Source organism: Eschrichtius robustus, chromosome 9 (assembly GCF_028021215.1).
Source record: "Eschrichtius robustus isolate mEscRob2 chromosome 9, mEscRob2.pri, whole genome shotgun sequence".
Taxonomy (NCBI): domain Eukaryota; kingdom Metazoa; phylum Chordata; class Mammalia; order Artiodactyla; family Eschrichtiidae; genus Eschrichtius; species Eschrichtius robustus.
This window is the reverse complement of record NC_090832.1, coordinates 25532469-25546603: the sequence shown is the minus strand read 5'-3', so window position 1 is coordinate 25546603 and position 14135 is coordinate 25532469.

Below are 14135 nucleotides of genomic sequence, written 5' to 3'. Positions count from 1 at the left end.
TGAGGTTCTGTAACTTTCTTGCAAATCTTGCACCTTATGCACATTTAAATATTGGCATAATGAAAAGAGCATGATCTCTGACCTTACTTAGACCTTGATTTGAATCCGCATTCTGCCCATTAGCTTTGGGTTCATGTGTGTTTACTCAGTTTCTATTTTAATTTTTGTTTTTAATCTAGAAAATGAGGTTAATGACCAGCTTGTAGTGGTTGTTATGAAGAAGTAAAAAAGTACATATAAGATGCTTAGCACAATAGCTGACACCAGTAATGTTCAGCAAACAGTAGCTGAACATTAATATTAGTTTTTAAATAGCTTTATTGAAATAATTCATATGCCATAGAATTTACCTTTTCTAAAGTATATAATTCAGCGGTTTATAGTGGATTCACAGAGTTGTGCATCCATCATCAAAATTTAATTCTAGAACATTTTCATCACCTCAGAAAGAAACTTATTAGCAGTCACTCCCTATCTCCCGAACCCCTCAGCCCTTGGCAACAGTAATCTGTTTTCTGTTTCTACGGATTTGCCAATTCTGAACATTTTCTATCAATGGAATCATACAATACATGGCTTTTGTAACTGGCTTCTTTTACTTAGTATAATGTTTTCAAGGTTTCAAGGTTCATCCATGTTGTAGCATGTTATAAATACTTCTTTTCCTGGCCGAATCACATTCCATTGTATGGATATACGACATTTTGTTTATCCATTTATAGCTCACTTGCCTTCACCTTTTAGAGTAGGTCCATGCTTCTTCCTCCTTGTTTCCAGGCCACAGAAACAAGCACCTAATGGGAGATGGGGAGGGTGGGGACCCATTGAACAATATTTTTTAAAGTCTCAACTTCAGTAGTTTTTGGCATTCTGCGTTCCAAGAGTTTTGATCAGTTTATCTAATCAGTCTTTTTAATACCCCTTTTAAAACAGAAAATCACCAGAACATTAAATGTAACCTTCAAAACTGCTTTGTTGGATTGAGCAAATAGGGATTCCAAGGGAAAAAGCATTCTAGGGTCTGACAGAGCAAAAGGAAACTTTGCCAATTGACGTGTTTTTCTTGGATGGGTCCTGAGATAAAGCAAAAGCTGTTTCCTGTGGCTTAGTGACAGAGCAGCAGATTGACCTTGTTTATTCAGCTGGTTCATTTGTCCTTTGTGTCAGTGAACCCCATGTGGGTCCCAGGTAACAAATTTTTAGTTTATCTAATTTGTATCCTTTCACACAACTAAAACATGTTAAAGGCAACAGGGGGAAAAACTTAGGTGCTTGGATCAGAATAAAATTTATTGTTTATTATACAGATGTTGCATATTTATTGTAGAAATTTTTTTAATTGATTTTTTAAAAGTACTACCAGAGCAAACCACTTAACATTTGTTTACATACTTCCAGACTTCTTAGACAAACGTTTATTTACAAAAATTAGGTAGTACTATTCATATGCTTTTCTAACCTGCTTTTCATGTTGTGAACATCTTTCCTTGGTGGTAACTATTCATCTACATATAAATGAAGAAAACTTCCAGGCTTCACAATAAATACTTAAAGCATTTTGACCAGAACCATTAGAAATTAAGAAGGATGTTGCTTTGGCTTTGGTACCTCCTGTATAATGTGAAAATTGGCAATAAGTATTAAAATATTCTGAGGATTTGCTGAAGATAAGAAACCCCACCTTTTCCATCACACAGCCTTAAAATTGCAGGCTTTCTTTGAGAGCAAGCAAACGTTGGCTTCTGTATCCAAGTCTCCTGTCGGGGTCTGGCCCCACTGCTCCGTGTCTTCAGAGGCTTCTGGAACTACAGTGATGCCCGGGATCCCACCGCAGACTCCCTGAAGGGTGACAAAGAAGCGGGAACGCCGCCCGGGCCGGAATCCCGTGCAGCCCTTAAGGAGGGGGCGTTGGCCGGCAGGGCGCGGGCGCTCGGGTCTTGGTCTGCCCGGCTTCTGGGCCCTCCAGCTGGGAAGGCGGCGTCGGTCACGCGGTCCCTCCAGCCGCTCTGGAACCCTGTGTGGGTGCTGGTGCCGGGAGCTGCCGGCCCGCAGGGGAGGGCGGGGCCGTGTGGTCGGTCTCTACGGAGACGGTGGGCTGCCGACCCCGCCCCTGCCCCCCGGCTACGGCCGGGGTCCTTCTCTCGCAGCTCCACGCGGTCCAAAGAGGAGGCAGCCGCCCGGAGCCGGGACTCTCCGCCACCTCCCGGAGGTAAAGCGCTTGCCTTCTGGGCTGCACAGCTTTTGCTTGGGGCCATGGGGGCCCAGCTCCCGGGCGGTTTAGTTCCCGGTGCAGCCTCGGGAAGACCCAAAGCAGCGCCCTCGCTGGCTCCCCCCTCGGTGACCTTGGAGAACCAGAGCACTGAAGTGGCGCTGGGGAGAAACACCACTGTCCTTGCCTAGGGTCAGGTTTGAATTGGGCTGTGGCCAGTAAACTCTTATCTCCTTCAGAGCACGCATGTGAGTTACAGATGAAGTCAAGTTATTGAGCAGTTTGGAAAACACTGATCTTCATAGGATTCTGAGCTGGCTCACAACGACTCCCTCCCTCCTTCGGGCAGTTCTCACCCTCTTCCTCCTGCCGGAGTCCGAAAAGTGGGGTCACGTGAGGGGGGGGGAGTGAGAGGGATGGGGGGGCAGGTAGTGAAAGAGAAAGACAAAGAATCTACTGCGAATACAGTTCGTGGTTAGAACTGTATAGCTCTGAAAAGTTAATATGCTAAGATTTGATGAATAGGGTTATAGTCATATATAGATCAATAAGATCAAATCTTAGTTAAAATTGTGATACTTATATTTTATCTTTTTAAAAGGACTCATGCTCTGCTTATTAATCAACCTTGCCATGTATCAGAACAGAATATCCTAACAACACACGTATTCAAGTGCAGCACAACCCGTGTAATTGTTTTCAGGCCCATCTTGACATTTGTGCATCATAGGAACCTCAAAAATCGTGCTCTAAAAACCATTATTTACGTGAAAGAAAGTAGGGGTTGGGACTTGGAAGTTTTAGAACAACAATAATTGATTATTCTTCTTGAATGAATTTAAATAGCACTGTCACTTCTTGTTATAGTTTTAATGTTACAGCTTTAAACTTCTATATCTGTGAGCAAATCCAGCATTTGATTGTGTCCAGTTTTGGCTCACAAAACTCCTCCTGTGCCTCAAAACATGCTGTTACTTTCATTATTTATTATTTATTTGTGCATTTAATAAAAATTATATACCAGTTTATGTTCAAAATGGCATGTTTTTACATGCCCTGAATATAGGACATTTTACTTAACTGGAATTATCTTTCATTTCTATTTTTTCACAAATCACACTCACTTTTCCTGTATACCAGTTCTTTTCTGCAATCTTTAGAACCACACAACCGCTGAGGAGGCATATTTAAGGAATTAACTTTTAGAAAATAAATGAATCGTTGTACAACTCGCAATGTGAATTGCCAAAGTACTCAAATGTAGGTACCTCTGTGCCAGGGAACAATGTTTTGTTTCCAGTTTCCACTCCAAGTCAGTGTCTTGCACAGTGGAGTAGGACCCGAGTAATTTACATTCCTCCAGCTGTGTAACCAGTCACCTGTGGAGACATAGTTAGTGACAACACGGTTCTGATTTATGCCAGTGATGATTTAGCTCTCTGTATGGGCTGGCAGCTGTCCAGCCCTCTCACCCCTTAGCCTGGCTTTGGTTGTCACACAACAGGCACCACCCGCCACCCCCCACCTTCCTTTTTCTCCCTAAGCATGGAGGTGCAAGTGTCGATTGCTGAGTTTCTCACTGATATGTCAGTTATAAAGAATAATAAGTCACGGAATAGAAAGTGTATTTCCAAATTAACCCATACCAGTCATACATCCAATTCAAGTTACACTCACATGTTAGGAAAAATCCAGTATAACCTTTAAACTTGATACCAGTTACTACCTGTGTGACCTTGGATGATTTTCTTTACCCTGTTCTTTTCATCTGTAGTCAAACTCCCAGATGAATGTGAGAAATAAATGAGCTCGTGTATGGGAAAGAGACTTACTAGCACTGTGCCAGTCAGAGTAGCTACTCACAAAAATGTAGGATGTTAAATATAGCCTTTATTCCATGACCCCTCCCCACTTTGATTTTGTTACTTAATATGTTTGTTGGATCCAGTAACACATGAGAAGAGCCACAGATTGGGGTCTCCTATTTTATTCCCTTTTTGCACCAAACTTTAGAAATATTTAGAGCCCTTGTTTTACAGAGTGAGGTAAGAAATAGTTCTCCAGTTTGTGTCACCCACGCTGGAGTTTCAATTCAGTGGAAAACTAGGCTGTAAGCAAAGCAGCAGCAGGACATTTCCTCTTCCAAGAATGACATGCTACTTTGTACTAGAACAAGAGAGATCCTAAATGATCAAGCAAGAACTTTGTGGTACAGTATTTTGGCTTTTGGAGAAAGCACATCGAGAAAAGATGAAAAAAATGGATGAGAATTTGATTTTGTACATTTAGGTTTTGAGTCTCTCTTGGTATTAGAAGATACTGTAGCTGTCCTATTGTAAACATAATTCACAATAAATATTCTTGCCCGCAGAGTGAATTCTCATCTCAAATACGTACACTTTCTTCCAATTTGCTGATGTTGTGAAAGAATAATCTGTCCGATCTACATATGAATTCAATTCTAAGCTTATTTTGCCATCTAACTCACTTGACATAATGATGGAAATTACTAATAAGATCACACAAGTTGATAAGTTGTTACAGTTGTGATGCAGTTGTCAAATCCTAATAATCGGTGAAGGAATTTGGCTTTTTCTTGGCTAGCAACTTTTCTTTCAGCCCTTGAATTTAGAAAATTGGTGGATGTGAACAATTATTCATTTACTCACTCAGCAACTACTTGCCAAGTCCCTACCTGTTGGCAGGCACTACGAGGTAGGCAGCTTCTAAAATGACTCCCAACGACCCCAGCTTCCTGGTATTCATGCCCTTTTGAATCTCCTCCCCTCAAGTGGAGGCTAGACTTGTTTCTAATGCAGGGTTTGCCAAACTTTTTCTGTAAAGGGCCAGGTAGGAAATATTTTTTGCTCTGTGAGCCATATGGTTTCTTTCCCAATTACTCAATTCTGCTGTTGTACTGAAAAGCAACCACAGACAATATGTAAATAAATATGATTAGCTGTCTTTCAATAAAACTATTTACAAAAATAGGCAGTGGGCCAAATATGGCCTGCTGACCATGTTTGCTGACCCCTGCTCTGATGAATCAAAAAGCAATGGTGTATCACTTCTGAGATTTTGTTACAGACTCTAGCTTCCATCTTGCCTGCCCTCTCTTGCCCTCTCGCTTGCTTACTTGGGTGGAAGCCAGCTGCCATTTTGTGAGCTAAGCGGTCGAGAAGCCCACCTGGGAGGGGAGCCTCCAGCCTGCAAGGAACTGAGGCCCTTGTTCCTCAGTCTGTGAGGAACTGAATCTTGCTGACAACCCTCTACCCGAGCTTGGAAGTGGATCCTTCCCCAGTTCAGCTTTGGGCTGACAAAAGCCCCAGCTGACACTTGGGTTGTGAGAGACCCTGAACCAAAGGACCTAGTTAAGCCATGCTTGACCCCTGACTCACAGAAACTGTGAGAGAATAAATGCTTTTTTAAAGCAACTACGTTTTGGGACTGTTCGTTACACAGCACTAGATACCCACTCTGATACCCACATTAGACAACTAATACACTTCATGATAGGCTCCTTTAACAATGAACAAGAGATATGCTACATATTACCTCCTTCTCTTGGAGATTGACTGTGAACATCAATATACTAAATTTGCGGAACATCTTACAAAAAAGGAACAGTTTTAATTTTGTTCAATCAATCATTTCCAGGCATATTTAACCACAGATGCTGTTTTTCTGGGAAATACCTATTAATATCTTATGGAGCTACTATTTGGAGAGTTTTGTTTTTGTTTTTTTTTTAAAGAGTTTTGTTTAGAGGCTGAAAGGATTTTTAAAAATTATTTTATTTTTATTTTTATTTTTTAAATTTTTGGCTGCGTTAGGTCTTTGTTGCTGCGCGTGGGCTTTCTCTAGTTGTGGTGAGTGGAGGCTACTCTTCGTTGTGGTGCACGGGCTTCTCACTGTGGTGGCTTCTCTTGTTGAGGAGCACAGGCTCTAGGTGCACGGGCTTCAGTAGTTATGGCTGGCAGGCTCTAGAGCGCAGGCTTAGTAGCTGTGGCACACGGGCTTAGCTGCTCCTCGGCATGTGGGATCTTCCTGGACCAGGGATCGAACCCGTGTCCCCTGCATTGGCAGGCAGATTCTTAACCACTGTGCCACCAAGGAAGTCCCTGGAGAGATTTTAAATGCTGGACTATGAAAAGAAATCATTCCATTTAAAGAAGTAGTGATTGCCAGCATGCTGTCTCTCCCTGGATCAAATAACTAGTCAATAAAGTAAGATATTCATCTAAGAGAATGAATATAATCCTGTGGGAATTTGTATCTGTGTCTATGTTTATATCTATATATGATGTACTGTACTCACATATTGAAGCCCACCAGCAGAGATAGCAACTATTCTTTCTGTAATGTTCCGCTCATTTTGTAACTCAGTAATACCTTACCACAGAGGATAATACCAATTCTGAGAACTTGCTAAATAAAAATCCCTTACGTTGGCTCTTGGAGAGATTTCACATAACAACAGCTGGGCATCTTATGAAACTAAGGATTTGTTTTGATTTAATGTTGATTCAGAGGGAGGTATTTAATTTTCCACATTGCCATGAGGTTTTTATCTGAACATTATTGTACTGTAGTTTGCCAAGACACATCACTGCCTTGCTTCACGCGTGAGGAGACTGAGGCTCAGAGATGAAATTACTTGTAAAGCTTTAATTTTGGGGGGGAGTTTGAGGTTTTTTGTTTGCTTGTTTGTTTTTGGCCGTGCGGCATGTGGGATCTTAGTTCCCAGACCAGGGATCAAACCCATGCCCCCTGCAGTAGAAGTGTGGAGTCTTAACCACTGGACCACCAGCGAAGTCCCTAAGGCTTCAACTTGGGGGGATCAGAGCAGGAATTCAAATTTGGTGTTCACCATGTCATGCTGCCCCTCTGTAATATTTCTAAAACTGTTCCTAATATGGTACATGCCTTTCCAAGATATTCATTTTTAAAATGTGCTTCTGTCTCATTGAAGTGTAATAAGCGTAGAGGCACCACCAGTGTTTGGCTTATTCTCAGATTCTTCTGACTTGCCAATAAAATTTCTTCAGCTACTCCAGGCTGAAGAAATTCACATTGTTCCCTCTCTTCTTGGTATTTATAGCAACAGAGGGTTGCTTAGAAACTTAGACATTTCTGATGCTTGAATCTCAGCTAGAATTTCAGTGGAAGCAGTCATCCAATTTGTGTTTTAACATCTTCTGTAATGGACATAACCTCCCAAGACAGCTAATGCTGCCGAAGTGATTGTTTTCCCACTTAGACTGAGCCAAAATCCATCTCTCTGACCTCATCCATTGTTCTTAATTTTGTCTTCTGGGCACTCACAAGCCATGGGTAATTGATTTTATATATAAAAAGCCTCCAGATATTGATGTGCGTGTGGTACAGTGTGAGAAAGTGGTCCACTTGCTTTTCTCTTTTTTAAATAGATACTCTGTTTTCTATAGATGGAAAAATCTCTCTCTTCCTCTTTGATTTGAAATCTAAGAAGTGCCCATGTATACACGAGTCTATTTTGGACCCTTCTCTTCTGCTCCCCTGATTAGTTGTTTGTCCCCATGCTAATACCATGGCATCTTATTAGTGCAGCTTTATAATAAGTTTTTCTACATTAATTGTTTATTGAAGTATAGTTGATTTACAATATTATATTAGTTTCAGGTATATAGTATAGTGATTCAATAGTTTTACAGATTCTACTCCGTTAAAAGTTATTACAAGGTAATGGCTGTAATTCCCTGTGCTATACAATATATCCCTGTTTTTTTGTTTGTTTTTATTGAAGTACAGTTGATCTACAAAGTTGTGTTAGTTTCAGGTGTATTGCAAAGTGATTCAGTTAATGTGTATATGTTAATCCCAAACTCCCAATTTATCCCTCCTCCCCTATAATAAGTCTTGATATCTAGAAACACATCTCCCTCTCTTGCTCTTCCAGACTGTCTGGACTACTTTAGCCTTGTAAATTTCCATAAATATTTTAGAATCAGCTTTTCAAGTTACACACACACAATATCACTTTGGGATTTTTTTGAGATTGCATTGAATCTGTAGATCAATTTGAGAGAATTAGTCTCTTCATTTTTCTGAATCTCTAATACATATCTCTAAACATCTCTCTCCATTGATTTAGGTCTCTAAAAATTGCTTTTCAGTAAAGTTTTCTATCTTTATAAAGTTGTACTTTTACTTTTTCTAGGTACTTAGTAGTATTTGATGTTGTTTTAAAACTTCTTAATCAAAATAGAAGATATAGAAAAATACGCAAGTTATAAGTGTAATACTCGATGAATGACAAAGTGAACTCACCCAGGCTCCCACCCCTAGATCAATACCAGCACCCCAGAATCCCCTCTCATATCCCTTCTAGTCATTACCTTCTCTTTCCTCCCCAAAGGTAACCACTATCCTGACTTCAACCACTAGAGCGTAGAACTTTGTATAAATAAAACCATGCAAAAGGTATTATTTTGTTTCCAGCTTCCTTTGTTTAATGTCTTAGGTGTGTGACTCATGCATATTGTTGTGTGTAGCAGCAGCCTGTCCATTGACCTGTAGCATGCTATTGCATGAATACATGACAATATATTTATCTATTCAACTGTTGTTGGATGCTTGGGTTGTATCCAGTTTGGAGCTATCCAAAGCAGCTAAGAACATTCTTGTGGATATATTTGGTCCACATGTGCATGTTTTTCTGTTGGGTCAAGTGTATGCATGTGTTCAACTTTAGGAAATAATGCCTGTTTTTCAAAGTACTTATACTAATTTACACTTTGACCAGCTATATATGAGAGTTCTGGATGCTCACCAACACACAACTTAGTCAGTCTGTGCTGGATAACAAACCATCCCCAAATCTGAAACAGGAATCGTTGTTTTTCACAATTCTGTGGGTTCACAGTTCCTCTGGGCAGTTCCACTTGCTGTTGTAGGCTGGGGTCATTCACTTGGTTGCATTTACCCGAGAGCTCAGCTGGAACTGGAATACCCGAGATGGCTTCATTCACACATCTGGTGCTCTGACTGGGGTGGCTGAAATAGTTGGGGGCTGGTTCAACCTCTGTCTTTCCATGTGGTCTCACCTCACTCAGTAATCTAGCCCAAGCTTATTTACCTGGCAGCTAGATCTCAAGAGTGCAAAAAGAGAAACTGCAAGTCTTAAAGCCCAGGACCAGAAGTCATATATCATCACTTCCATAACATCCTATTGGTTATAACAAGGCAGTGCTAGTGCAGATTTGTGGGGAGTAAGGGCAATAAGACTCCACTTCTTGATGGGAGAACTGGATGGGAGCAATCATTCCTGGCCATATGTACAGACAATATACCACGTTGCATCCTCTGGTCACAACAATTCACATGCCTTTCACAAGCAGAATACATTTACCCCATCCCAAGACACCCAAAGTCTCATCCAATTATGGTATCAGTCTAGAAGTCCAGTCTCTTGTGATCTGCATCAGGTCCAATTGCAAGTGAGGCTCCTTGTCTGTCGCTCATCTTGAACTGGAGACCTGTGAATGTAGCTGTCTCCCAGACACCTAGATTACACTAGTGAAACACAAAAAGGGTAACCACAGCAGTCTTTCCTATTCACAAAGGCAGGAAACAGAAGTCACATGGCAGTTGCTGGTACATAGCAATTCTGAAATTCAGCCAGACCAGTTGTCCTGATAATACCTTGATTATGGTCCAGGTCTACTCCCTGGGAGTAGTCTCCTAATCCATTGTTCTCAGCTTCTCTTGGCTCTGCACTACTGACTCTTGGCTCTGTCCTCTGAGTCACCCATCTTTTTCAATAAGAAATTACCTGTGGTTGCAGTTGCAAAGCTTTCTCAGCCTGCTTCTTACCTGTAGAAAGTTGGAGGCTCAGAGACTATTTCAGGCCTTCTCAGTCCCTTTTATTTCAAGCTGGTCATGCTTTCACCAGAACAATCTTCTTGACAATTTTGTGGGCTTTCTGTGTATCTTATTATAATCCATCCTCTTCAACAAAAGCTGCATCCACAAATCCCTTTGAGATAGGCCCCTGGCTGCCTTGGGATATGAATCAGGGTGCTGTGGGACAAAGTCTCTAAGACTTTTAGGAACTCTTTTATTTTCTAAATGAGAGGGTCTATGAGACACACCACCTTAAACCTTTCAAAGACCTTATCAAGGAGGTCTTTGAAATGAAGCCATTTATTACTTTGAGACTTTTTGCTGGCTGGGGATACTGTACTAGATATTCTTTATTTCTGCTATATTCTGCTAAAAAACTAAATAGATTTTCATGTCAGTTCATGTCTCTCTTATTGTGTCATATTCAGCTAAGAAGCCAGTCAGAACTTTCTGTATCCTGCTTGGAATCTCTTTAGCCAGGTCTGCACATTCCTTGATAGATTTCCTATTGTCCACATTAATGCAGGCAACAGTGTTACTAAACATTCCACTGCTACATAACACAGGTGATCCTTTTTCTAGCCTTTCTTAGCAACTTCACTGTTCTTCTAGGCTCCACTGACAGTCTCCTCACCACCCTTCCAATTTCCACTTGCTGCTCTTTTTTGACATCATTGCCATATGCTTTAAGTTATGTTACGGCAATACTCTACTTCCAGGTATGAATTTTTTCTATTAGTTTCCAAAACGCTCCAAAATCTAGTGGCTTAAAACAATCTTTTACTATTATGATTCTGAGGATCAGCTGGGCCCAACGGAATGCAGTGGTTCTACTCCATGTGTTGCTGACTAGAATCTTCCTTTCCTACTATTCTGCAGTGCCACTAGTGTCATAAATCTAGTGAGATATATTTGTGAGTCTGTTTCTGGACTGAAACTGGTTTATTTGTCTATTCTTATGCCAATATCTCATGCTATATTTACACTAACTTTATAGTAAATAAGTCCTGATACCATGTAGAGTAAGTCTTATTACTTTATTCTTTTTAAAGTTGTCTTTGCTGTTCTTGACCCTTTGCATTTCATACACGTTTCATAATTAGTTTGTCAAACACACACACACACACACACACACGTGCACACACACACCCCACCCCACTGCTGGGTTTTGATTAATAGATTAATTTGGTACAACTAACATCTATATAGACGTTACTTTTACTTAGATCTTTAAAAATTTCTCTTGATAAAATTTTTAGTATTCTATGCGGAACATTTGTACCTCTGATTTAAATTGGATTTTTAAAAGTTATTATAAATGACATATTGTTTTTTAATAAAAATTTGTTGTTAGTATACAGAAATACAGATTTTTTTATGTTGACCTTGTGTATAGCAACCTTCCTAAACGTGCATTAAATCTGACAATTTACCTGTAAATTCTTCAGTATTTTCTACATACAATTATGCCACTAATAAATAATGACAGTTTTTTCCTTTTAAATGATTATAATTTAATTTTCTTGCTTTATTACATTGGACAGAACTCCAGAACAATATTGAATAAAGATGGTAGTGGCAAGTATAAGGAAAGTTTCAACATTTTACTATTAAGTTTAATGTTTGCTACTTTCTTATAATATGTCCTAATTTGGATTAGGAAGTTTCTTCTAGTTCTAGGTTGGTAAGATTTTTTTTGTTACGAATGGGTGTTGAATCTTATCAAATGCACTTTTTGTATCTACTGAGATTTTCATGATTTTCTCCTTTGTTTTACTAATGATGAGAATTGCATTGATTTTGTAATATCAAATCAAATTTACATTCCAACTTGCTGGTGATATATTAACATTTTTAATACATTGCTGGGTTTGGTGTTCTAATATTTTGACTAGGATTTTTGGACCTATGTTTATGGTAATAAACCTATAATATTCCTCTCTTATAAGATTCTTGTTGGGTTTTGGTGTTAAGGTTATGCTGACTTCATAGAAGGACCTGGAAATAATTCCCACTTTTTCTATCCTCTGGAATAAGTTTGTTATTTCTTAAATGTTTGGTAGACACAAATATTGGTTCCAGGAGTAGGGTGCTGCCATACCAACATCAATACATTCCAAATTATGTGACATTAACATCCAGTCTGGCAGCATGAAATTGTTATTGGAGACTTGGACAGTCAGCAATCCATGTTACCCAAAAAAATGTATAAAAGTATAGTCTAGAATAGCTTAAAAGGCATATTACGTACCTAATGAGCTTGTACTTTATACAGAGAGGTAGAAAATGACTGTTATTAGAATGTGTTCATTTCTACTGGCTGTATTTGCCAAGTTACTACAAGAATTAAAGGAGCTCAGAAAATATTTGGCTGGTTTGCAAGCAAGAATGAAAAGGAATTCAGAGACAACCAAAAAACTCAGGGTTCTGCAAGCTTGGAAGGTGCAACTGATTCACATGTTCAGCTAGTTAAGAAGCAACAGAGAAGTCCTTTGAGCAAAAAAGTCTGCTTAAAACTGTGCCTAGTGGCAAAGACCAAGTCAAGAAGAGTATGGTTGTCACACCATTGTTAGGATCTCTGAATGGAATAAGGTGGTACCCAGCAAATACTTTCACGCTGGGAAAATATCTCAAAGAGGGGAGACCTAGGGTTTAGCTCTTCCTAAGGAAAGTGTGATAGGCTCAAACTACTTGCAATTAAATTGAGAGAGAGAGAGAGAGACAAGTCTCTAAACAATTGTGGCACATAGCACTGCCTGGAATCAAATAACTTGAGATAGATATTGAGAAAGCCGTGTTGTCAAAGGAGTTACCTACACGGTATAAAAGAGAATGTGATTGTTTGAGACTAAAAATGATAACTGGGTTCCAGCCTTCTACAGCAGGATCTCAGAATTGCTATGGATTGACTCTTTTATATATCGTTCTTCTCCTTTACAAATGGGAATATTTATTGTAGTTATCCTTTTCCTGTTCTACCATTATATATATTGTGTGTAGGGGCTAGTACCAGATAGCTTATCTTTTTAGTTCAGAGTTCTCTAGGTCAAGAGTAGGTATATCTGGGTCCGTAGAGGCTGTTATGAATCATTTCTATCTCCTGGGATCTAAGCTCAAAATATTGATGAGATGGAACTTTGGGGTTGTCTGCTTTAAGACGTGGATGAGTGTGTTCTGCATGTGGGAAAGGAAGGGAACTGATCCAAAGGGTGAACTGTGGTAGATTGTATTACTATCTGCGCTCTTGTATAATCCTCTCCCCTTGAGTGTGGGCCAGACGTAGCGACTTGCTTTTACCTAATAGAACAGAGCAAAAGTGATGGGATACCAATTCTGAGGTTAGGTTACCAAGAGACTGTGGCTTCCCTCTTGTGTGCCCTCTCTTGCTTTTTCATTTGCTTCCTCTGATGGAAGCCAGCTGCCATGTGAACTGGCCTATGGAGAAGACCATGTGGCAAGGAAAGCAAAGGATTCCTCCACCCAAAAGTCCATGAGCAACTGAATCCTGGTCACAGCCACATGAATGAGCTTCAGATCCTTCAGATGAGGCTGGAGTCCTGGCCAACACACTGATTGCAGCCTATGGGAGATTTTGAAGCAGAGGTACCTGGTATGGACTGAATTGTGTCCCTCCTCCCCCAGATCCATATGTTGAAGCCCCAACCCCCGATGTGACTACATTTGGAGATGGAGCCTATAAAGAGGTAATAAAAGTTAAATGAGGTTATAAGGTTGGGGGCCTTAATCCAATAGGACTGGTATCCTTATAAGAAGAAGAAGAAGAGATACCAGAGCGCCTCCCGCACCCCACCCCATGTGTGCTCAGAATGAAGGCCTTGTGAGAACACAGCAGGAAGGCTACTGCCTGCAAGACAGGAAGAGAGGCCTCACCAGAAACAACATGGTGATCTTGGACTTTCGGCCTCCTGAACTGTGAGAAAACAAATTTCTGTTGTTCAGGCTGCCCAGTCTGTGGTTTTTGGTAATGGCAGCCCTAGTAGACTAAAAATACTGTGCCCTACTAGATTGCGCCTGGATTCCT